We start from the raw sequence: 24,462 nt of genomic DNA, 5'->3' as shown, positions 1-24,462 counted from the left end.
ATGGCTCTCTATGGAGTGAGGCACACAAGCAGCATGTAGTAGTGATTAATCACACACATTCAGAGCATTGTGCAATCGTTAACAATTAATCACTACTACATGCTAATTGTGTGCCTCACTCCATAGGGAGCCCTTTGTTCCAAAGGTGTAATAATAGATAGCGACTACTGGAGCTTTTATTAGTGCAGATGCAATACGGAAAAGGCCTGTTTCACATGGCCTTCGGCTTGTGTAACAATGTGAACATCAAGTTTCAGCCTAGGTTCACGCAGACAGCGGGAATTAAATTGTGCGAGTTCAGCTGAACTTGCAGCATTTCAGTGCCAACTTCGGGGGCGATTTCAGAGACATCTGTGCGGGTTTCTGCACAGATACCTATTAAAATCGCACCTAAGTCCGATTCGCATGGTGCCATTTCCGGCAATAGCTGTCGATTTGGAATGCGATTTGATAAGGAAGCTCATAGAATTTATTTTTTGTACAAAGTTTATATTTTTCTGCCAGTAAGCTGCAATCAAACGCAAACCAGAAAGTTTTTCTTCCTGCCTCCAAGACCCCTTTCATACGGAGGCAATTTTAAGGCATTTTAGCAATAGAAATAGCGTATGTAAAAGCGCCTGAAAACTGCCTCCCATTCTTTGCAATGGGTGCGTTCACACGCAAGCAGCATCTTTAGGGTGGGCTGGGAGTGCTGTATACCGCGCTCCCAAAATGCCACTGCCCATTGCACCATAGTAAGCCAATAGGCGACGTCACTTCCCAGTCGTTGTCAGTTCTCTCCGGCACACAGCATCCCCCGCTGGAGTCCAGAAGTGGTTGCAAAGGCTCAAGATTTCAAGGAGGTGAAAAACTGTTTGCAGCGTTCCCCTCCCCCCTCCCAGCCCCCCCTAATACCTACCTGAGCAACATCGCAATTCAGTGCACAACAACCTTGGCTCTTGGGGGACTCACACTCCTCATTGGCTGAGGCAGCCGCAGCAGCCATTGGCTCCCACTGCTGTCACTCACAGCCAGAGATCCAATGAGGAGAGAGGGGAGTGGGGGCTAGGCGCAGCTCTGTGTGTGATTGGACATGCAGAGACGCGGCTTGGGAGCATGCCTGCTCGGGTCACCCACAGCAAGCCGATTTCTCTGGACTTCTGTCAAGTCGCAATGAAATCGGAGATCCACATTGCACTGATCTACGGCTTTAAAATTGCCCTGAATAAGCACAATTTCAAAGCCGCACTAAAAGCCCATACACACGATCGGACTTTCCGACAACAACGGTCCGACGGACGGTTATATCAGACAGTACGAGTGTCTGTATGCTCCATCGGACAATTGATGTTGGAATTTCCATGGACAAATGTTCGCTGTGAATGCTCTCAAACTTTGATAACAAATGTGTTACGTCGGATCATCCGATCGTGTGTACACAAGTCCATCGGAATAAAATCCAAAGTACAAACACGCATGCTCAGAACCAATGCTAAACATCAGGCAATAGCAGAAGTTGCCCAAAGGGTGGCGGTAAAGAGCTGAAATATCACGTGATTTGGTGAATGTTGGCTGAAAATGTTCTGCCGTGTGTATGCAGAACAAGTTCACAGCCAATGCCCTTTCGGACAAAAATCCACAGAAAAATCAGATCAAGCTTTTACCCTTTAAAATGTTCATAGGCGACGTTTAAAAAAATCTACAGGTCGCATGTTTTGAGTTACAGAGGAGGTCTAGGGCTAGAATTATTGCTCTCGCTCTACCAATCGCTGCGATACCTCACATGTGTGGTTTGAACACTGTTTACATATGCGGGCGCTGCTCACGTATGTGCTCGCTTCTGCGCGCAAGCTCCTCGGGACGGGGTGCGTTTTCTGGCTCCTAACTTTTTTAGCTGGCTCCTAGATTCCAAGCAAATTTGTCAAACCCTGTACTAGTATATTTATAAACAATAAACAAAACATGCCTATCACTGTCTATTTAGTTCTGCCATTCAGCTAAACTGACAGACGATAAGCCTTTAAGCATCTTATAGCTTTGCTGTACAATGTCTCATCCCTCCTTCACATCTTCAACTGGCAAAGAGGAAAAAATAAATAAAGAAGTGGCAAAACAATGAAGTTGAAAAAGTTATTCTGGCCATAGACGGAGCAATTTTCTTTCCTGCAACCACGTGTTGATGGGGGAATCCCTCCTGCAGAGCCACTGTGTTCTCTTGGTGGGGGGGGGGGCCGTCCCGGCCAGGAGAACACAGCGATTACTGCTAGAGGCTATAATACAATAAAGCATGAACGCACGCGTTTAGGAGCATTTGAGCAGAAAATAACGAACGTAGTCTGTACACAAGTGATAGGCATTTAAAGGCAGAAAAAAAAAGCTATGTAGATAAACTCATACGCCAACATGGCGGGGCATATAGAGTATAAACAAAAACAAAAAAAGGTGATTGCCAGTAAACGTTGCATTTTTAGCTGCAGAGTTCTAGCAGCCTCATCGCATTGTCTTTTGGTCTTGGACTGCACTGTATTTGTCTGATTCTTCTATAAAATAAAAATAATCTAATATCTTCGGTTCATAGCCAACAGGCACTAGATTTGCAGTTTGACATCTACTCACTTTGCTTCCCATCGGCTGAAAAAAATGATTTCACTAGCTAGCCTGAGGCTGGGTTCACACTACTTCCACCCTACTTTGCTCTGCTACATTGGTCCTACATTTATCCTACATTGGTCCTACATCCATCCTACTTTCATGAACAGGATACTACTTTGGTCCGACTTCAATGATATTCAATGGGCCTGAAGTAGGATCAATGTAGGACCAAAAGTAGTACAGGGAGCATTTTCAAAGTCGGACCGACTTGTGTAGGACGCTACAAGACGCTCTCATAGGGAAACATTGAACACAGAGCAAAGTAGGATGAAAGTAGTGTAGTAGTGTGAACCCAGCCTTAAGTACCGACTCAGCACAAAGATAAACTTTATTGGATACGAATGGTTGTGTGACCAGGGTTGCCACCTCATCCCTTTAAACCCAAACACATTAATTACACAGGTTCGTGGCTTATTAAAGTGGTAATTACCCTCACTTGGTGCCTTATCTGCATTAACTTAGCCTCAGAACCTGTGTATTTCATATGTGTTCGGGTTTGAAGGGATGAGGTGACAACCCCATGTGTGACAGTGTAACAAACTAGGAGACGTCAGCAGGGACCATCTACTGTATATGATAGGGTTGTCCCGATACCACTTTTGTAGGACCGAGTACAAGTACCGATACTTTTTTTTTAAATGTGTCCCCAAATGCAGCCATGTCCCCCCCACATATTGCAGCCATGTCCCCCCACATATATGCAGCCATGTCCCCCCACATATATGCAGCCATGTCCCCCCACATATATGCAGCCATGTCCCCCCACATATATGCAGCCATGTCCCCCCACATATATGCAGCCATGTCCCCCCACATATATTCAGCCATGTCCCCCCACATATATTCAGCCATGTCCCCCCACATATTGCAGCCATGTCCCCCCACATATTGCAGCCATGTCCCCCCACATATATCCAGCCATGTCCCCCCACATATATCCAGCCATGTCCCCCCACATATACCCAGCCATGTCCCCCCACATATACCCAGCCATGTCCCCCCACATATACCCAGCCATGTCCCCCCACATATACCCAGCCATGTCCCCCCACATATACCCAGCCATGTCCCCCCACATATACCCAGCCATGTCCCCCCACATATACCCAGCCATGTCCCCCCACATATACCCAGCCATGTCCCCCCACATATACCCAGCCATGTCCCCCCACATATACCCAGCCATGTCCCCCCACATATACCCAGCCATGTCCCCCCACATATACCCAGCCATGTCCCCCCACATATACCCAGCCATGTCCCCCCACATATACCCAGCCATGTCCCCCCACATATACCCAGCCATGTCCCCCCACATATATCCAGCCATGTCTGGGGGGGCAAGTATTCTATTCAGGCATCGGGGGCATTTGCGGGAGTACAAGTACTCCCGCAAATACTCGGTATCGGTCCTGGTATCGGTACAACCCTAGTATATGACAATGACTTTCAAAATGTGGAATGTTAACAAGAACATTTCAAGCAATGCACAGCTTAGGCAAAAACCATGAGAAAACCGAGCACTAATCCAAAATTAATTGAACTTAATAAGAAGGCAAATTACCGAAACTGATGCACACCGAAAACATGCCATGCGACTCGGAAACAACATTTCTTCCCGGTAAGTCACTGACCTCTATGAGTCATAAGAAGGATTTCTAACTGCGGGAAATAAAAGATAGCCTAGGCAAATACAACAATTCACTATACAAGGTACGACTCCAGTCCTCCGTACTTACCAGATTTAGAAAATCAGAGCCCTTGAAAGCCGAGAACATGAATTGAAGCAGAAAGCCAGAGGAAAAGTGCCTTCAAAACATCTGCTAGCATTATTATTCTCAAGCACATGGCAAGCAACATGCTTCCTACAAACCAAGGTTCATATTACAAGGGAGGAATGCAGAGCAATAGCCTTCAGCCTCAGACTAGAAGAACCTGAAAGAAAGGTGGGCCTACATAACCCGCAATACCGGATCTCCACTCATTAGCACATGAAAACACAGACAACAGAAAACGAAACATCCCAGCAATACCTGTGAGAACTTGCTGCAAAAAGTAAACCTGCCAGACAGTCTAAACGTCTGAAATTACCATACTGCCGAAAAGCAAAGAACTGATATTACCTTTGACCAATAATGAGGGGGGATGGCAGCACTGAATTTGGCATTTGTTTAACAAAGTGCTTAGGGTTTCCAGGGCACTCCAGAAGAAAACTGAACATACATGTGGCCAACTGTATTTAAAGTGACACTAAATGATAGTCTTATTTTCCAAAAATATTGCACAGAGCAGTCCCTTACCTGCTTTTCTGGAGTCCCCCACCAGTGCTGTCTGCTCCCCCTTCCTTGCAGGTACCGCCTCAGCAAGCCGTGCACCAAGCCCTGCTTCACACCATGAATCGCACTGTGCAAGTCACATGCGATTCAAGGCGGTGTGATTTGAGACCAATCATCTTAAATGGGTTTAAACTGCACCGCATCGCACCAAGGTAAAGCATGCACCAATTTTAGAAACGCACTGCAACTGGATCACATGGTCGTTTTGTAACATGCAATCTGGTGCAGGCAAACGCAGGGGTTTGCGACCTGCATTTGGTTAACATTGCACAAACACACACTGCGGATCGCAAGGGCAATCTGATTTGAAAGTGGTGCAGGAAATGATTGTACGTTTCCTGCACCGTGTTCTAGTGTGAACTGGGGCTGAAGGTGGGCCCAGGCTGGCACACTACCTACCGGCTCTCTTCATAATCGCGGCCACGATTTCGGGGAATGCCAGTCTATAGAGCTGAATTCGCATTGCACGCGGATCAAACTCGCACAGGACCCTTTTTTCCTGCAGCTTAGATTCACATCGCACTGATGTGAACGCCACTTATCAAAAACAATGTTATTTTAATGACTTGCGAACCTGAGCGATCGCAACGGCTCAAATTCGCAAAAGAATTCGCAGAATTAACTTAATGCATAGAATACATTAAGGTAAAAACACTTAGGGCCAGATTCTCAAAAGAGATACGACGGCGTATCTCCAGATACGCCGTCGTATCTCTGAGTTGCGCCGTCGTATCTATGCGCCTGATTCTTAGAATCAGTTACGCATAGATGTCCCTTAGATTCGACAGGCGTAAGAGACCGTTGGATCGTAACTGCATATTTACGCTGGCCCCTAGGGGCGTGTACACTGATTTACGTGTCAAAATATGTAAATAAGCTAGATACGCGAATTCACAAACGTACGCCCGGCCGACGCAGAACAGTTACGCCGTTTACGTTAGTCTTTTCCCGGCGTAAAGTTACCCCTGCTATATGGTGGCGTAAGTGCGGCGTACCAATGTTAAGTATTGCCGTCGTTCCCGTGACGAAATTTGAAAATTTTACGTCGTTTGCGTAACTCGTCGTGAATGGGGCTGGGCGTAATTTACGTTCACGTCAAAACCAATACGTCCTAGCGGCGTATTAGGAGCAATGCACACTGGGACATTTCCACGGACGGCACATGCGCCGTTCGTGAAAAACGTCAATCACGTCAAATCACAAAACATTAACATAAAACACGCCCCCCTGTCCCACATTTGAATTAGGCGGGCTTACGCCGGACGATTTACGCTACGCCGCCGCAACTTACAGGGGAAGTGCTTTGAGAATACAGCACTTGCCCGTCTAAGTTGCGGAGGCGTAACGTAAATCGGATACGTTACACCCGCGCAAAGATCCGCGTATGTACGAGAATCTGGCCTTCAAAGCGGAGTTCCACCCAAAAGTGGAACTTCCACTTAATCCACTCCTCGCCCCCTTACATGTCACATTTGGCATGTCATTTTCTTGGGGGGGGTGGGGCTTCAGCAGGAGTGGGACTTCCTGTCCCACTTCCTCCTTCCGCCCAGGGACCACTAAGGCGATACGTCATATCGCCTTTTAGCGGCCCCTCCCTGTAGGCGATCACCTGGGACACGTGACAGGTCCCAGTTTTTTTTTCCCTGGCGAGATTCTGGCCCATGTGCATGAGGCTTTAGGCCTTAGAACCACAAACTAGTAAAAAAACTGCAAGCAGACAGCTCTTTATTGCAGAAGAGGCATGTGAGATCCCGTCTGCAATAACAAGCAGCTCAGTGTGTGGTTCCATCACATGCTGTGCTGGAATGACTAACTCCCCATTTGCAGGATGACGTCATTCTCCCACTGCGTAAATCAAAAGTCTAGAGCATGGGTCTTCAAACTACGGCCCTCCAGTTGTTCAGGAACTACAATTCCCATCATGCCTAGTCATGTCTGTGAATGTCAATGTGTTACAATGCCTCATGGGATGTGTAGTTCTACAACATCTGGAGTGCCGTAGTTTGAGGACCCCTGCTCTAGAGTCTGGAAGTAGCCAGGAAAAAGATGACAGCGGCTGGTGATAAATGTAACTGTTGCATTAACATTTAGTTGTGTTATAAAGGGGGTGGAAACCCTCGTTCTTTATTTTTATTTTTAAACAACATGTCGTACTTCCCTCCACTGTGCAGTTCGTTTTGTACAGAGTGGCCCCGAACCTACTCTTCTAGGGTACCTCAGCGGTGCTGGTGGCTCCTCCCTGCATCAAGTGTCCACGTTGGAGAAGCGCTGTCCTTGGTGGACACATATGCGGGCGAGCTCCCGAGTGCCACATCTCTGTTCAATCACACAGAATACAGGACTCGGCCCCGGCACCACGTCATTGGATTTGATTGACAGCAGCAGGAGCCAATGGCTGTGCTGCTATCAATCTATCCAATCGGGACACAATACACCAGCTAGAGATTGTGTGCTCGTTCCTGGAGGATGACAGCATCCAGGTAAGTAGAAGGGGGGGCTGCAGCACTAAAAAAAAATTTTCACCCTAATGCATAGAATGCATTACAGTGCTTTCCATGAGGGTTTACAATCCCTTTAAAGCAGGTTAGAATTTTTGAATTTTCAATTGTTAACCAGTTTAGCTGCTTTTGTATAAATTAGCTTTAAATGCAACTTAGAGAAACGATGCTACTCTAAGCTGACTTGATAAGTTCACAGCAATCAGCCCAGTATTTCATCATACAAATATAATAGGCGTTGCAATCACTGTCCCTATTCTATGTAGATAGCCTGAGCAGAAACACTGGACCCCTTTAATAAAGCCTACAGGATGTAGATAATTAACTACATGCAGTGTGGGAACAATATACAGTACAGTACAGACTGAAAAAGCAGCTTTTGTTTTGGTTGCAACAATTAGCGTTCCTTCAGACACAAATAATGTGTACACATCGCTATCAGGACCGACAGGGAACAATTGCCGCTTACCTTACTGTTTTCCCTACAAAGAGCCACATGCAAGGCTAAAAGAAATATCTCTTGTCCGGGAATTATTGTCTGGGAATTATCCTTTGTATTCAACCATATTTAAATACTGAGGCACGGCACTGTCAACAAAGTAGAAGAGCAACATTGTGCCACCTAGGCAGACATCTTCCTGTTGTGGGATGACCCCACCACATTACACATCTTCTATCACAACAATCAGCATTTCACTTTCACATTAAAGTTATATGAAAGGTTATTTTAGTTTTTTAAACAAACATGTTATACTTGCCTACACTGTACAATGGATCCTCCTCTTCTCGGGTCTCCTGCAGGTGCTCCTCTCCTCAACCAGTGTCCCCAATAGCAAACGCCAGAGCCCAGCTCTATGCGTCCATAAGTTACAGAGCCACGGCATGAACACCACCCCTTTCCTTTCTCATTGGATCACTGGCTGTGATTGACAGTAGTGGGAGCCAATGGCACTCACTGCCGTATCTCAGCCAATGGGATAGCCGTGGCTCCAGTGCACATCGCTGGATCGAGGGGGGGGGGGCAGTTTGCAGAAGGTTTATTACCTTCATACATAGAATGCATAACATAAAAAAGGTAAAAAGCCTTTATAACCACTTTAACTGTATGAAAATTGAAAGACGGATTCGGTTTCAGAAGGTCTTTCCTATTAGTTAGGGGGTGCGTAAGAAACTTAAAGCGGGGCTAAAAGGCGACATAAAAACCGTACAAGGAGCAGGCGTCTTATTGCAGAAGAGACATGCAATCAAATACACCTGCTTACAGTCTTCTGTGGCATGTAAACGGAGCTGCATGTGCACAGTCTGGTGACAACCCAAAAGTTGGCATTTTCTTTCACTGATAACAGTAAGAATGCCAAATAAAGGGGGTACAGCTCCTTAAAGCAATAATAAAGTGGTTCCAAACCCTCAAGGTTGTTTAACCTTAACACATTCTATACATTAGGGTGAAAAACCTGTGCTGCAAAATCCCCATTGGCCCTCCTTATACTTTCCTTAACCCGATCCAATCCAGCGATGTGCACAGGAGCAGCGTCTCTCGACCAGGAGAGGAGGGGTCTGGAGTGTCAGCGGGGGACCCCTGAAGAGGAGGATCGAGGCTGCCAAGTATACCATGTTTGTTATTTGAATTAAAAAAAAACTCAAACATTTAAAAACCACCGACAGGTAGGGTTAAAAAAAAAAAAAAAGAAACCCTAATGGATCTCTTCTGTGAAATGCTTCTCCTGGCCTGTCAGTGGTAATGTACACTGGGACATATGTGCACAGCTCAAAGCACATTTACGGAACCACTTAATGCTGTGATGAAGTGACTCTTGTAGGTATGTGCCCGAGTGACATCATTGTGGCCTGGGCCAGTCAGGTGGCCAAACAAAGCAAAATGTGGAGAGAAGACTGGGAGGGGATGGAAGCGTTTGTGACCAGCTGGAGCGCTGACAGCACTGCTGTCAGCGCTGGAGGACTTTGTTTGACAGGTAAGTCATGAGCTTACATGATGTGCACATTATGGCATAATCCACCTGTGTGCCCATTAAAGAGTTTGTTAACCCACTAGGTTAAAATTACATAATTCTCTCCATGTATTAATGTAATGCACTTTTTGCTATGCCTTATAAAAAGAAGGCTGCAATATACCTATTTCAGAGTCACGTGATCTGCCCTCTCGCTCCTCTCTCGGCCTGACCGCTGCAGTGGGCGGGGCTCAGGATTCCCTGCTGACGTCAGCCAGGAGGGGAGAGAGAGAGGGGGGCGAAAAGGAGAGAGAGGGGAGAAGGAGAGAGGCTGTCATGCGAGAGAGAAAAGAGACGGTGGATCACGTGACCACCAATAAGCGCTCTGAAACAGGTAGAATTGCATCATTTTTATAAGGCATAGACACAGGGCACATTACATTAATACATAGAGAGGATTATGCAATTGTAACCATAATTTGAGCAGCAGGGGGGGAGGCGGTGGGGAGCGAAGCGGCATGAACACAAAGCTGACAGGCAGGGAAGGAGGAGGGGATAGAGCACAGGGGAGACAACAGGGCTATGACGGAGGCACGTAAACTGACCACAGTGTCAGGGCTCATCAGCCATGATATACCGTGGTCAGTTTACAGGGGGGAGGGTATAGCCAGGCAAGATCAGCCTGGTATTGCAGGTGATACAGGGGTCCAAATGACACAGCACAAGCACATAACATGCTTCAAGGGAACAGATTTTAATTTCACGTCAACTGGGGCATAGCAAGCAGTAAAAACTTGGCAGCTGTTCTAATTCCTCTTCACTCTTATCAAAAACTAAAAAAGAAAAGTTTGCCTTTTGTTATACTGTTATAAGGCAGGCTTTGTGACCGAAAACAAAACCTCAATGGCAACACTTCTATTCAAATTGTAAAAAAAAACAGGGTTGAGAGGAAAGACATGCATCAGTAAATGAAACACATATAAACAGGAATTCCCAGCAACCAGTACTGATAAGTATAAAGAATGCTGGATATGTATATTGCACAAGGCGCACTTTATTGCACAATCATAAAGGAAAATAATACCCAAGGAGGTAGTGCTTTGCTTAGCACTTAAGGCTTTCATATTCAGTTGGATGTATTCACTGAACCTTACACTAAACAATAAGGCCTCCTGTAATGAGACTGAGATTTGTACTTGCGAAATATGCGGTCAATAAACACTAGCCTCTGATATTAGACTAAGCTTGTGTCTAATGTAGAATGTAGGAGTACAATGTCTACACACTACTGAACTCTCTACTTAGAGTCACCCCCGTGCCTTGCTGAACCAACGGCTCGAGTTTGCGCAGCTAAACTGGTTATTGCGTTACTTTTGCTTAACCACTGTCAATTCTTGTAGATGTCTTGATTCTGTGACTCAAGCATATCCTCTCGCTATACATCTCTATTGGATTGTTGGTTTGTTATAGAGCTGCACAATTCTGGATAAAAGGAGACTCAAATTTTTTTGCTTACAATAATGATCACGATTCTCGCACGATTCTCAGCATAACATCTTTCACATTATACAAAAAAATGGGCCAACTACGTGTTTTTTCTTTTTTTATTTCATTAAAGTGTATTTATTCCCCAAAAATTGCATTTGAAAGACTGCTGCGCAAATACAATGCAACATAAAATATTGCAACAATCGCCATTTTATTCTCTAGGGCCTCTGCCAAGAAAATACATAGATATAATGTTTGGAGGTCCAAAGTGATTTTCTAGCAACAAAAAAAATGGTTTAACTTGTAAGCAACAAGTGTCAGAAAAAGGTTTAGTCTTTCAGTGGTTAAACTGCCCTCATTTGCAGACTGAAGTTTATCGCTTTGATCTAAAACAGGGGTGGGCAATCTCGGCTCTCCAGCTGTGGTGAAACTGCAATTCCCATCATGCCTCTGCCTCTAGGAGCCATGCCTGTGATTGTCAGGGTCTTGCAATGTCTCATGGGACTTGTAGTTTCAAAACAACTGGAGGGCCGAGTTTGCCTTCGCCTGATCTAAAAAGAACCAAATGATGCAAAGTTTCTTTTTATCTCTTAGCGCTGACCAATCTTGTGACAAAATTTGCTGGCTGCCCTTTTTTTTTTTGACAGCTGTGAGCAGAGATTGGCTCTGCACTTGTTACATGAATCGTGGAAATGCTAGATTAAGATCGTGAGGGGGTTGAATCGAGATTGTGATTTTTTTTTTCTTTTACGATTAATCACAGCTCTAGTTTGTTATGAATTTTACATGATGTCCTCCGTTTGTTTTATGGAAGAATTTAATAAAAAAAATTAAATTGACAAGAGACCCTGTCAATGGGAGGAGAGCAATGTGATGCAGGTGCCAAATGCAGACACATAGATATCTGCAGGAGCCTCCTAAACCTTCCTGTTTGGGCCATTTTGAAATGCAACGTTCTAACACTTCCGAGTAAGACAAGCCATAGACCATGGGTCTTCAAACTACGGCCCTCCAGTTGTTCAGGAACTACAATTCCCATCATGCCTAGTCATGTCTGTGAAGTCAGTGTGTTACAATGCCTCATGGGATGTGTAGTTCTACAACAGCTGGAGGGCCCGTAGTTTGAGGATCCCTGCCATAGACAATTCAAGATTCAAGCCATGTATGGGCAAGGCTGAATTGATCCAAGTTGATCGATTGATAAACTTGGGTACAACCAGCCTACTGGATTTTACATCCGATTATCACTAGAGGCTGGTATAGCCGCTAGCAATAATCAATAAGTTACCCTGACCGGACAGATTACCCTATCAACATGGTGGTTGTATGAAAGCAATAAGCTCAGACTATGACTGGCCTAATGTCAGAGCTTGCAGCTATGGCTGGCCACACATTACACAATTTTCTTATTCAACTGTAGTGCAAGGGCCTACCTGATTGCATACAAATTGAAAGTGTCAAGGTTTGACCTTATATTATTTGGGTTTGGTAAATGAAAATATTATAAGAAAATTGTATAATGTATGGCCCAGCCTTAGTCCTGACCCCACAGATTCCTATTGGTTTACCACCATGTTGGGCAGCTTCTATGGCCAATAAGAATGTGCAGGCAGGAGGTAGGAAGGTTGGGCATTATTTAGTACAATCAAGTGCCAAAGCTTTATCTGTCAGAATGATCTGGGAGAGTATAGGTGGCTTCTGTAGGTTTTTTCCTAGGTGCTTGTATTTTATATTAAAAGGAAAAATACAATAAGGAGACATATTGAATAATATTATGTACAAAATTCATACATAAAACACACAAATGAATATTTAAACCATAAGTCCCAAAGAAAAAAAAAAAAGTGTCCGCACAATCATGAAATCATAGTATTCCAAATGTATATGTGATCTGCTTCCACCACCGTGATAAGATGGACTCTTAACAAATAAATAGGACTCTATTACGGAGTCTTAAACACCAATATAATGATGAATAAGGCAGCTCACGTTTTCCAACTTCAGGAATGAAAGAAGAGGCAGGTTCAAATGTAACGAAGGCATGCCCCCGATGATGTTAGTTGTGACGAAACATATAGGGCGGAGTCCACGTACGTGCCGTCGCCACGCCTTGCTGTGTACAGAAGCTGTTTCACGATTCATTGCCGCATTGACTGATCTTACATGCTTGATCAATGCAGAGACATTAAGTACCTCCAACCCTTTGTTTTATTAAAAGTGTTTTTTACGGACTTACGCTATGTGGATGCTTTGTTTTATTGTATATCCATGATGGGAATAGAGTTTTATTTATTTGGTAAAAGTCCACCTTATCACGGTGGTGGAAGCAAATCACATACATTTGGATAACTATGATTTCATGATTGCACAAACTTTTTTTCTTTGTGACTTATGCTTTAAATATTAATTTGATGTGCGTTTTACTTTTTTTGAATACATTTTGTACTTACTATTATTCAATATTTCTCATTAGCACTGCATTTTTTTTTCTTATTTTGAGTGCACAGTTTATTGTCCAACTGGTTTTGGCAGCAGTTAATACATGTCAGCGCGTCATCTCTTGCCCTCGTATTTCATATGCCTGCAGCAGTGAAAGAAGCACGTCTTTACAATGCCAGGAAAAGGAAAGTTGGCCATAAAGAACCAGCCGAAAGTGGCACAGCGTATGGCCAGCTTAACAGACTGGTTGGATAGCAGGCACCATCTGGAACCTGTAATTTAATTCCACTTACCATTGGCCTCCTGTTGCATAAATCGCTACGCAGGTTTCCTCGCTGCCTCCGGGTCAGACACAGAATTATGGACCCCAAACAGGCACCCAGCCCTGCATTGTGAGAGACAGGGGAGATTGCCACAGGCTCCCCAATAACTGGAAGAAGGTGGTTCTTGACGAAGTTCAGGACAAGTACTGGAGGATGAATACCAAACCCAAGACCTGATCTTTTGCAATCAACATGAAAAGTAGTAGGTTTGCTTTACAAGGTTAGACACTTCAAGCATAACTCCACTTTTTGTTGAGAGAAAAAAAAAAAAACATCCACCCCCCCCCCCCCCCCTGGGTGATCCATGTACAGAGCAAGGATTTTAACAAACTGCAGAATACTAACTTTTGTTATACTGAAAAAATCCCTGTGTGTTTCTCTGTGCTCATGTGTGAAAGTGAATCTAATGGGAGTGGTTTCATAATTATCTATCAGCTGTGCATCTGCAGGGCACTAATGAGGAAACCTGCTGGGCCTGCATCCCTTTAGGCGCGATTTCCTATTGGGAGTATCTCACCAAAAATGATATTTTTGTTCCAGGGAATGCCTGAAATCTGACTTGCATCTTGGCGCTGACTTCTGGGAAAATCAGTGAGCCAATCACACCAGCAGGAAATTATGTTCCTGGGGGGTATTCTCAACACATTCTGTGTACAGAACACCGCCAGTTAGCCTTATTGCATTGCATTTTCAGAAAATTATGGCGGCTGCAGATTGAAAAGGAAAGGTAATTTTTAACAACATTAAGGCCTGGTTCACACTTGTGCGATGCAAGAACACCGCAAATCTACTTCGGGTTCCAGCATCGCACCCGACACGCATTCTTACTGCCATACGCGAACCGCTGGGGAGTGTCATATCTTAACGACACCCCCATATCAGCTCGCATATCGCAGTGTGAACTGACGGTTCGGATCGTATGTGTGTGAACACACATGCGATGCGATTCTGGTCCTTACAGAAAAAAGGGTCCTGTGCGTCTTTGGACCAAATGCGGTGCGATATCAGCCATACTATCTGTATGGCTATCGCACCGCACAGACATCGCATGTAATGTGAACATCCGAATTACATGCAATGTCTGGCATCGCACAAGTGTGAACCGGGCCTCAATCACAATAGGACTTTTGCCACAGTTGTATACTCTATAATCATTTTTTCTCTGTTTTCCCCCCACGAAAGTAGAGTTACCCTTTAAATCCAGCATTTCCATCTTCTTTTACAACCTGACCTTTTTGAATCTCAGAAACATATGCTAACGCAACTTATAAAAAGATCTCTCGGTTATACAATGAAAGCAAAATTATACCCCAGCTTGACTGTTTTCAAAGTTCAAAGGCTGGAGATTGGTGCCCTGGCTGGGATGTTCAGCCCCCAATACATACAATCCATAGCAAACGTACTCTTCAAGATGAATCTTTGTATCCCATCCTATTGAATAAATGAAGCAACTGAAGCTAAATATCTTGGCCCTTGGTCCACAAAACATCACTGCTCCCTTGGTTATATAATATTAGGCCCCTTTCACACCGACACGTTTCTCAGGCAGTTTAGCGCTAAAAATAGCGCTGCTATACCGCCTGAAAAAATCGTGCCCTGCAGTCTTCAATGTGAAAGCCGGAAGGCTTTCACACTGAAGCAGTGCGCTACCAGGACCGCACCAAAAGTCCTGCTAGCCGCATCTTTGGAGCGGTATAGGTGCGGGGTGTTTACCGCTCCTTCCCATTGAAATCAATGGAAAACCGCGGTAATACTGCCGGCAATGCGCCTCTACAGAGGCGCATTGCCGGCGGTATTAACTTTTTTCGGCCGCTATCGGGGGGTTAAAACCGCACTACTAGCGGCCGAATATCGTGGTAAATATGATGGTATAGCGGCGCCGCCGCCCAAAAAAAAGAAAGAAAAAAAAAATCGCACCACTATACCGCCACAGCACCTCTGCTGCCCCGAGTGAAAGGGGCCTAAAGGGGGTAACAGGTGAGTGCTGTATGTCCTTATCCCCCCATGTTGCCATGTCAGGTCTCCATAAAGTCACCCAAGCAGGCTGCTTTTGGAAAAGCGGTCAGCCCACATTTTTGTCTGCACAGTCAGGCTTGTGATGGGCGGTTTCTCTTTAAACTATTATTGGAATGCAAATGTGCCTTAAAAAAAAAAAACACACACACACACACGGAAATTCTGCTATGAAAAGATAACGAAAACTCCTCTTTGCCAAAACTGAAACTTGGGCGTCTTTCTAAAGACCTGCTGCATTGTCAGCCCATCCCATGTACCTGGACTACGGAAACCAGCAGCGTAACTTCCCTGTAGCCCACTGTGGTTATCTGACCACAGAGACACACAGCCGCAATGCAACTGTACTCAAAAGATGAAGCAATAGTAATGATATTAACCGATTCCTACAATTACTATACAATGGTTTATGCGGGAACAGCTGCAAAAACACGGGTCATTTAAAGTGGATGGGGCGCGTGTGTCTTGATTTTTATTTTTTATGTGGCCAATATGAAGGGTTTTATTATAAATACATGTTAAGCACACACGACCATTTTTCATGTCATGGAAAAAAAAAAATCTACGTTTTTCTCAACGCGATTCTTGTCAAGCCTGCCTTGCATACACGCAATCGTGAAAAAATGCTTGAGCAAACGCGGTAACGTACACCACACGTACAACGGCACTATAAAGGGGGAGTTCCAATCGATTGGCGACACCCTTTGGGCTGATTATGCAAATTTCCCTTCTCATAACCTGCTTCTGAGCATGCGTGTTTTTTCCCCCGTTGTTAAAGCCTACACACGATGATGAAAAATGACGATGTGAAAAACTACAAGAAAAAAATAGAGCATGTTCAAAATTTTAAATGCCCATTTTTCACATCGAGAAAAATGCTCTGGAGCCTACACAGTCGTTTTTTAATGACCAATTTAAAAAAAATATATTTTTCTCGTCGTGAAACACGGTCGTGTGTACGCAGCTTTAGGAATCCTTTGTCAATAAATACTCTTCCAGCACATAAACGGATACCATAAGCAAATTTTCAGACATAGGGAAAATTATTTATTGCAAGGCTTTCAATCTATCAGTGACTGATCGTTCAATACACACAGATTGACATACTAATGGGCGAGGTATTGGGTTACATGTATTGGGAATGTGACGTCCAACTACCACCCTGGAAGAATGGATCACCAAATCATTGGATTATTGGTTAGGATTATTTTTAGATGGACAGCCCTGGACACTACGGATATTGCTGCATGGCCCGATATCAAACCACATATACAACTTTCCCTGATCCTAGTAGTTCTGACAACTTCAATGTCTCCATATTGTCAATGAACTGATACAGGAACGGGAAGCTTTATTACTAACAGGCCACAAAAAGGTTCCATAAAACGGAGGGGTGAGGCAGTGCTTGAGGAGCGCCATTCAATAACATTTCCTACACGTGCCACAAACACAGAATAAAAGGTGTACGGATGAGATTGCAGCCCTTTTCTTACTCTTTCCCTTCCCTCCCTTCTCTTTTTTATGGCTTGAGACCTCGTCAGCACCCGGGGTACACCCTGCGCAGAGACTGTGTAGGGAGATGGGTGCTTGGTGCCCCTTGGTGCGTTTCAACCATGACGTTGGGTGCCCCCTCTGTGGGAAAGGTCTACTTCTCCACTTATGGGATGCCAGGTATGTTGGATGCGGTCTCAGGTGGTTTCCCCAGGCTGCAGTGGGCATGCACACAGGGGACCAACTGATTGGCAGCCTTTTGGTGCTGCACTGCGGCCATCTTGGTTTGGGGCACCCAAATTTTAACACAAGGTCACACATGAGCCGATGTTACTATTCAGGCTGAACTGTATGATTTTTTTTTTTTTTTAGTCCTTTTACTGGACTCCGGTATGGGCTTGAGATATTTGGGAACACATATGGCCTCTACCCTGTGGGATTTACCCATACATTGATTTTTATCGTTATTATTCCTTGTCTTTTTCTATAGATACTCTAGAGCAGTGGTCCCCAACCATTTTGGCACTGGGGACCGGCATTGTGGATGAAAATTGTGCCAAGGCGCGATGATGCGGGCGGACGATGCGGTTTATCGCGGCCAATATGACAGGAAATGGCTGGTGTTAGCACTTCAATCATCACAACACCATGGTTAATCAGGGTGATTGAAGCACATTATTTTTATTATTATATTGTAATATAAAATTAAATAGTTAAACTCACCATAATGCAGAATCTGCCACCAGATGCAGATTGCCAGCCACATGCCACCAGAAGCAGATTGCCAGCCACATGCCACCAGGTGCAGAATGCCAACCACATGCCACCAGGTGCAGATTGCCAGCCACATGCCACCAGGTGCAGATTGCCAGCCACATGCCACCAGGTGCAGATTGCCAGCCACATGCCACCAGATGCAGATTGCCAGCCACATGCCACCAGATGCAGATTGCCAGCCGCATGCCACCAGATGCAGATTGCCAGCCACATGCCACCAGATGCAGATTGCCAGCCACATGCCACCAGATGCAGATTGCCAGCCACATGCCACCAGATGCAGATTGCCAGCCACATGCCACCAGATGCAGATTGCCAGCCACATGCCACCAGATGCAGATTGCCAGTCACATGCCACCAGATGCAGATTGCGCGCCCCCCCCAGCTCACCTCTCGCTCTCCCTGCCCTGGATGTCACAGCCGAGCGCTGCCGCTGTTGTCCGAGCGCTGCCGCTGCTGCCTGGCTTCACTCGCGGAAGGGGGGGGCGCCAGGCTGAACAGCGGTGATGCGGGCGAGCAGTGGGAGAAAATGTCATCTCTCTGCTCGCCTGCTTCACCCGTGTGGACGGAAGTGCGGTGATGGCGGCAATCTCTCTGCTGCCCGCCACCGCCGCACCTCAGATAGCGCAGGCCGCGGACCGGGGGTTGGAGACCCCTGCTCTAGAGCACAGGTGTCAAACACAAGTCCTACTGGCCGAATCCGGCCCTCCAGGCCATTTCATGTGGCCCTCGCACCTCTCCTGCAGCTGCAGAAGAGCTCCAGCCCTCTTCTGGTCCTCCTCCAGACCCCTACTTTCTGCTTTCAAAAAATGCATCCAGCTTCTTCCCAGCAGCAACATAAAAAAATGGGGGTGCACTGTGATGTAAGGGAGAGTGGGGGGCTCAACTTCTGATGGTGGGGTGGCTCTTGACATCTAATGCAAAGGGGAGGGGACATCTAATCTTACAGATACAAGCGACCCTTTTGAGGACAATCATAATGCCAATTCGGCCCACAATGAAATTTAATTTGACACCCCTGCTCTAGGAGGTATGTATTCCATCACATAGGGACCTTTCATTTATTGGAAGATCATTTTTGACACCCCTGCTCTAGGAGGTATGTATTCCATCACATAGGGACCTTCCATTTATTGGAAGATCATTTTTGAACCAGATATACACCCATAGAGACAATCCAGAGTATGTTTACTATGCATTACTAGATTTTATTGGATTAGGCTATATAAAGAAACCTTACCATCTATAGTTTCCTATTACACATGCGGGGGGAAGGAGGAGGGGCCGGCAATTACATAGATCGCTGTGTGGTGACCAGGAAGTGGGAGCGGGTACCTGTCAAAACCAGGTATCCACCCCCCCCAAAAAGTACCAAATGTGGCAGTGGAAGGGTGCGAACAAGCGGAGCTTCTTTTGGGTGGAGCTCCACTTTAAGTAAACTACTTTTATGATTTGGTTAAATACTGTGGTATCAAATACATACAAGGAAGAAAAGCGTCATTTGGAGGTGATGTTACACAATTGATATTGCCCATCTCATCACCAAACTTAAAATAAAAAGTAGAAATTTGGTGTTAATCAATTCTGAAGGTGCCTAATAAGCAGGGTGGATTTCATTTAAATTAACTTGATTTAAAAAAAAAAAAATTGATAAAAAAAAAATAAGATTTAAAAAATACAATTTGCTTTTTTTTTTTTTTAGTCATTGATTGTTATCCTACCTGCTAATAAAAGATGGCAGCCGGATACAAATAAAGAAGTGAAAGAAGGGATTGCTGGGCTACACCTAGTTATGCCCACGTGGATGAGGTCTTATCTGCAGGACACTCTAATGGGCCCATACCTCCAGAAAAATGGCACAAATGTTTTACTGGGTTGTCCCAAAATGTTTTCCAATGGGTATGAACGCAACAACATTGCACCGTAGATTTAACCCAGTATTTGCTGTCACGAATATATAAAAATAAAAATCCTATTAGACGCATGTACACACATCCGATATTTACAAACCATTTGAACTAGTAACACTCCGGATTCCGGATATTTTAGGGTCCACGGTCTTATTCTGGACATTGGTGTCTTCTATGAACGGATTGCTCACAAGGACCGAATCCTCTCGGCCGCCATTAAATATACAATAAAATACATTCTGAAACAATTTCATCGTTCTATAAACACAAAGCTGAAATCTGACACAAAGTGGCGACAGTCTTCTGATGTTGGGAAGATATCAATCATTCAATATTTACCAAACAGCACATAAAAAGTATCTTTTACACACCACAAAACTGTCACGACACCACACAGGAAGGCCACAAATGGAACGTTCCCACAAGATGATTCGATAAATCTTCTGTAACAAAACAGCCAAGCAATGGCCCATCACACACACGGCCTGAAAATTGGCCACAAACTGTCCGTTCAGCAGGAGGCGGCCAATGATTGGTCCGTGTGTACAGCGGTCTGCTCTACAGAAGCCGGTCAATGGACATGCTGGAAAACCAGCGTTCAATCGGTCAGCTACGAGGTCCGGAAACGGGACTGGTCGGCTAGGAGGTCCGGAAAGGGGACTGGTCCGCTATGAGGTCCGGAAACGGGACTGGTCGGCTAGGAGGTCCGGAAACGGGACTGGTCGGCCAGGAGGTCCGGAAAGGGGACTGGTCCGCTATGAGGTCCGGAAACGGGACTGGTCGGCTAGGAGGTCCGGAAACGGGACTGGTCGGCTATGAGGTCCGGAAACGGGACTGGTCGGCTATGAGGTCCGGAAACGGGACTGGTCGGCTATGAGGTCCGGAAACGGGACTGGTCTGCTATGAGGTCCGGAAACGGGACTGGTCTGCTATGAGGTCCGGAAACGGGACTGGTCTGCTATGAGGTCCGGAAACGGGACTGGTCGGCTATGAGGTCCGGAAACGGGACTGGTCGGCTATGAGGTCCGGAAACAGGACTGGTCGGCTATGAGGTCCGGAAACAGGACTGGTCGGCTATGAGGTCCGGAAACAGGACTGGTCGGCTATGAGGTCCGGAAACAGGACTGGTCGGCTATGAGGTCCGGAAACAGGACTGGTCGGCTATGAGGTCCGGAAACAGGACTGGTCGGCTATGAGGTCCGGAAACAGGACTGGTCGGCTATGAGGTCCGGAAACAGGACTGGTCGGCTATGAGGTCCGGAAACAGGACTGGTCGGCTATGAGGTCCGGAAACGGGACTGGTCGGCTATGAGGTCCGGAAACGGGACTGGTCGGCTAGGAGGTCCGGAAACGGGACTGGTCTGCTATGAAGTCAGTATACAGGACTGATCTGCTATGAAGTCAGTATACAGGACTGGTCGGCTATGAAGTCAGTATACTGCGTTGTGGTGGTTGTAGTGCAAGGGGCTTCCCGATAGGAAACTCATAGGTTTGTTACATTAGCTAGATGTTTATATTACATAGTTTTGGTAACAATGATTGTATGGTCAGATTGTACAGTGTATGGTGATCCTATGGTCACTGCAAAGATCTCTTTACAAACACAATGCAGTTAAAAAAAAATGTAAAACTGAAGCAGATTTCTGACGGTCACGATTGCTTGAACTTCTATGGAGAGTGACGGGAAGGATCTGAACACCAGCGATCCGACCCAAACAAACCATTTCCCCGGATTGTACAGAAATGACAACTGCCAGTACATACGCCGAGTCTGCCGAGTCATGTGAGCAGATCCCAGGGAAGTGTGTGACGGAGCAAAGTCCATGTGACAACACAGCTCACGGGACGTCACCCAGGACTGTGGGGCAGATGATGACGGACGCACCCAGGGGGGGGGGGGGGGCAGCTCATTAGAAAACCTCTTCAACATTCCACAACCCCTGTCACTGAGCGGAGAGAGGATGTTATGTGCTCAGCGCTGACCCCGAGTACACTACACTGCCAAGGGCCACACTGGGAGCATGCTGAGACCTGGAGTCCCACACTGGGAGCATGCTGAGACCTGGAGTCCCACACTGGGAGCATGCTGGGACCTGGAGTCCCACACTGGGAGCATGCTGGGACCTGGAGTCCCACACTGGGAGCATGCTGGGACCTGGAGTCCCACACTGGGAGCATGCTGACACCTGGAGTCCCACACTGGGAGCATGCTGGGACCTGGAGTCCCACACTGGGAGCATGCTGACACCTGGAGTCCCACACTGGGAGCATGCTGACACCTGGAGTCCCACACTGGGAGCATGCTGAGACCTGGAGTCCCACACTGGGAGCATGCTGAGACCTGGAGTCCCACACCGGGAGCATGCTGAGACCTGGAGTCCCACACTGGGAGCATGCTGACACCTGGAGTCCCACACTGGGAGCATGCTGACACCTGGAGTCCCACACTGGGAGCATGCTGAGACCTGGAGTCCCACACTGGGAGCATGCTGAGACCTGGAGTCCCACACCGGGAGCATGCTGAGACCTGGAGTCCCACACTGGGAGCATGCTGAGACCTGGAGTCCCACACCGGGAGCATGCTGAGACCTGGAGTCCCACACCGGGAGCATGCTGAGACCTGGAGTCCCACACCGGGAGCATGCTGAGACCTGGAGTCCCACACCGGGAGCATGCTGAGACCTGGAGTCCCACAACAAGTATACAAATAATACATTCATATCACATTGTACAGATCAGACCACATCCAACCAAACTCTGCCAGAGCATGGCCTACACCACCAGAGACCCCGACAATACTTCATACCGGTCAAAGTACAAAAACGTCGGACAACGCTGTATGCAAACGCGCAAATAAGCATGAATACGCGCGACAAAACGCCGAACGACCGACGCTCAGGTGTGAATGCAGCCTAACTCCTGTCAGTAAGCAAATAGATAAAAGTTTTCCTTCAGACCAAACCAGAGCACAGCGCCTACTCTGCAAGATAATCCCGTACACAGGATGATCGGTCTGTACGTTGTCACCGTATGACAGGGCTGTAAGTTGTCTCCGTAAGATTATCGGCCTGTAAGTTGTCACCATAGGGTGATCGGTCTGTAAGTTGTCACCATAGGGTGATCGGTCAGTAAGTTGTCACCATAGAGTGATCGGTCTGTAAGTTGTCACCATAGAGTGATCGGTCTGTAAGTTGTCAACAGAGTGATCGGTCTGTAAGTTGTCACCATACGATGATCGGTCTGTAAGTTGTCACCATACGATGATCGGTCAGTAAGTTGTCACTGTATAATAATCGGTCAGTAAGTTGTCACCATATGATGATCAGTCTGTAAGTTGTCACCATAGAGTGATCGGTCTGTAAGTTGTCACCATAGAGTGATCGGTCTGTAAGTTGTCACCATACGATGATCGGTCTGTAAGTTGTCACCATAGAGTGATCGGTCTGTAAGTTGTCACCATACGATGATCGGTCTGTAAGTTGTCACCATAGAGTGATCGGTCAGTAAGTTGTTACCATACGGTGATCAGTCAGTAAGTTGTCACCATAGGGTGATCGGTCTGTAAGTTGTCACCATACGGTGATCAGTCAGTAAGTTGTCACCATACGATGATCGGTCAGTAAGTTGTCACCATAGGGTGATCGGTCTGTAAGTTGTCACCATACGGTGATCAGTCAGTAAGTTGTCACCATAGGGTGATCTGTCAGTAAGTTGTCACCATAGGGTGATCTGTCAGTAAGTTGTCACCATAGGGTGATCTGTCAGTAAGTTGTCACCATAGGGTGATCGGTCTGTAAGTTGTCACCATACGATGATCGGTCTGTAAGTTGTGACTGTATAATGATCGGTCTGTAAGTTGTCACCATACGATGATCGGTCAGTAAGTTGTCACCATAGAGTGATCGGTCAGTAAGTTGTCACCATAGGATGATCGGTCTGTAAGTTGTCACCATACGATGATCGGTCTGTAAGTTGTCACCATACGATGATCGGTCTGTAAGTTGTCACCATACGATGATCGGTCAGTAAGTTGTCACCATAGAGTGATCGGTCAGTAAGTTGTCACCATAGGATGATCGGTCTGTAAGTTGTCACCATAGGATGATCGGTCAGTAAGTTGTCACCATAGGATGATCGGTCTGTAAGTTGTCACCATACGATGATCGGTCAGTAAGTTGTCACCATAGGGTGATCGGTCTGTAAGTTGTCACCATACGATGATCGGTCAGTAAGTTGTCACCATAGAGTGATCGGTCAGTAAGTTGTCACCATACGGTGATCAGTCAGTAAGTTGTCACCATAGAGTGATTGGTCTGTAAGTTGTCACCATAGAGTGATCGGTCAGTAAGTTGTCACCATAGAGTGATCGGTCAGTAAGTTGTCACCATAGGGTGATCGGTCTGTAAGTTGTCACCATACGATGATCGGTCAGTAAGTTGTCACCATACGATGATCGGTCAGTAAGTTGTCACCATAGAGTGATCGGTCAGTAAGTTGTCACCATAGAGTGATCGGTCAGTAAGTTGTCACCATACGGCAGTAGTCTGTAGAAGTGATCAGAGCTCCGGACTCGGGTGGAAAGTTTCCCGCACACACACACAGTGATG

The 24,462-nt window shown here is 46.1% G+C and overlaps 1 protein-coding gene across 3 annotated transcripts in view; it reads right to left on the bottom strand.

The window, feature by feature from the left end:
- The window catches only part of SGMS1 (sphingomyelin synthase 1), a 193,765-nt gene that overhangs the window by 67,888 nt on the left and 101,415 nt on the right, over positions 1–24,462 (bottom strand). Inside the window, exon 1 of one of the 3 annotated variants that reach the window (XM_040362060.1) lies at positions 4,371–4,579. The exons of the other annotated variants lie outside the window; for them this stretch is intronic. The gene's annotated coding sequence lies outside the window, so the exon portion shown is untranslated. Of the gene's footprint in view, positions 1–4,370; positions 4,580–24,462 lie in introns of those variants that run through there. 3 annotated transcript variants of the gene reach the window in all.

The sequence above is a fragment of the Rana temporaria genome, chromosome 8 (genome assembly GCF_905171775.1).
Source record: "Rana temporaria chromosome 8, aRanTem1.1, whole genome shotgun sequence".
Classification (NCBI taxonomy): domain Eukaryota; kingdom Metazoa; phylum Chordata; class Amphibia; order Anura; family Ranidae; genus Rana; species Rana temporaria.
Note: the sequence above shows the minus strand (reverse complement) of the source record. Positions and strands in the feature narration are given on the sequence as shown.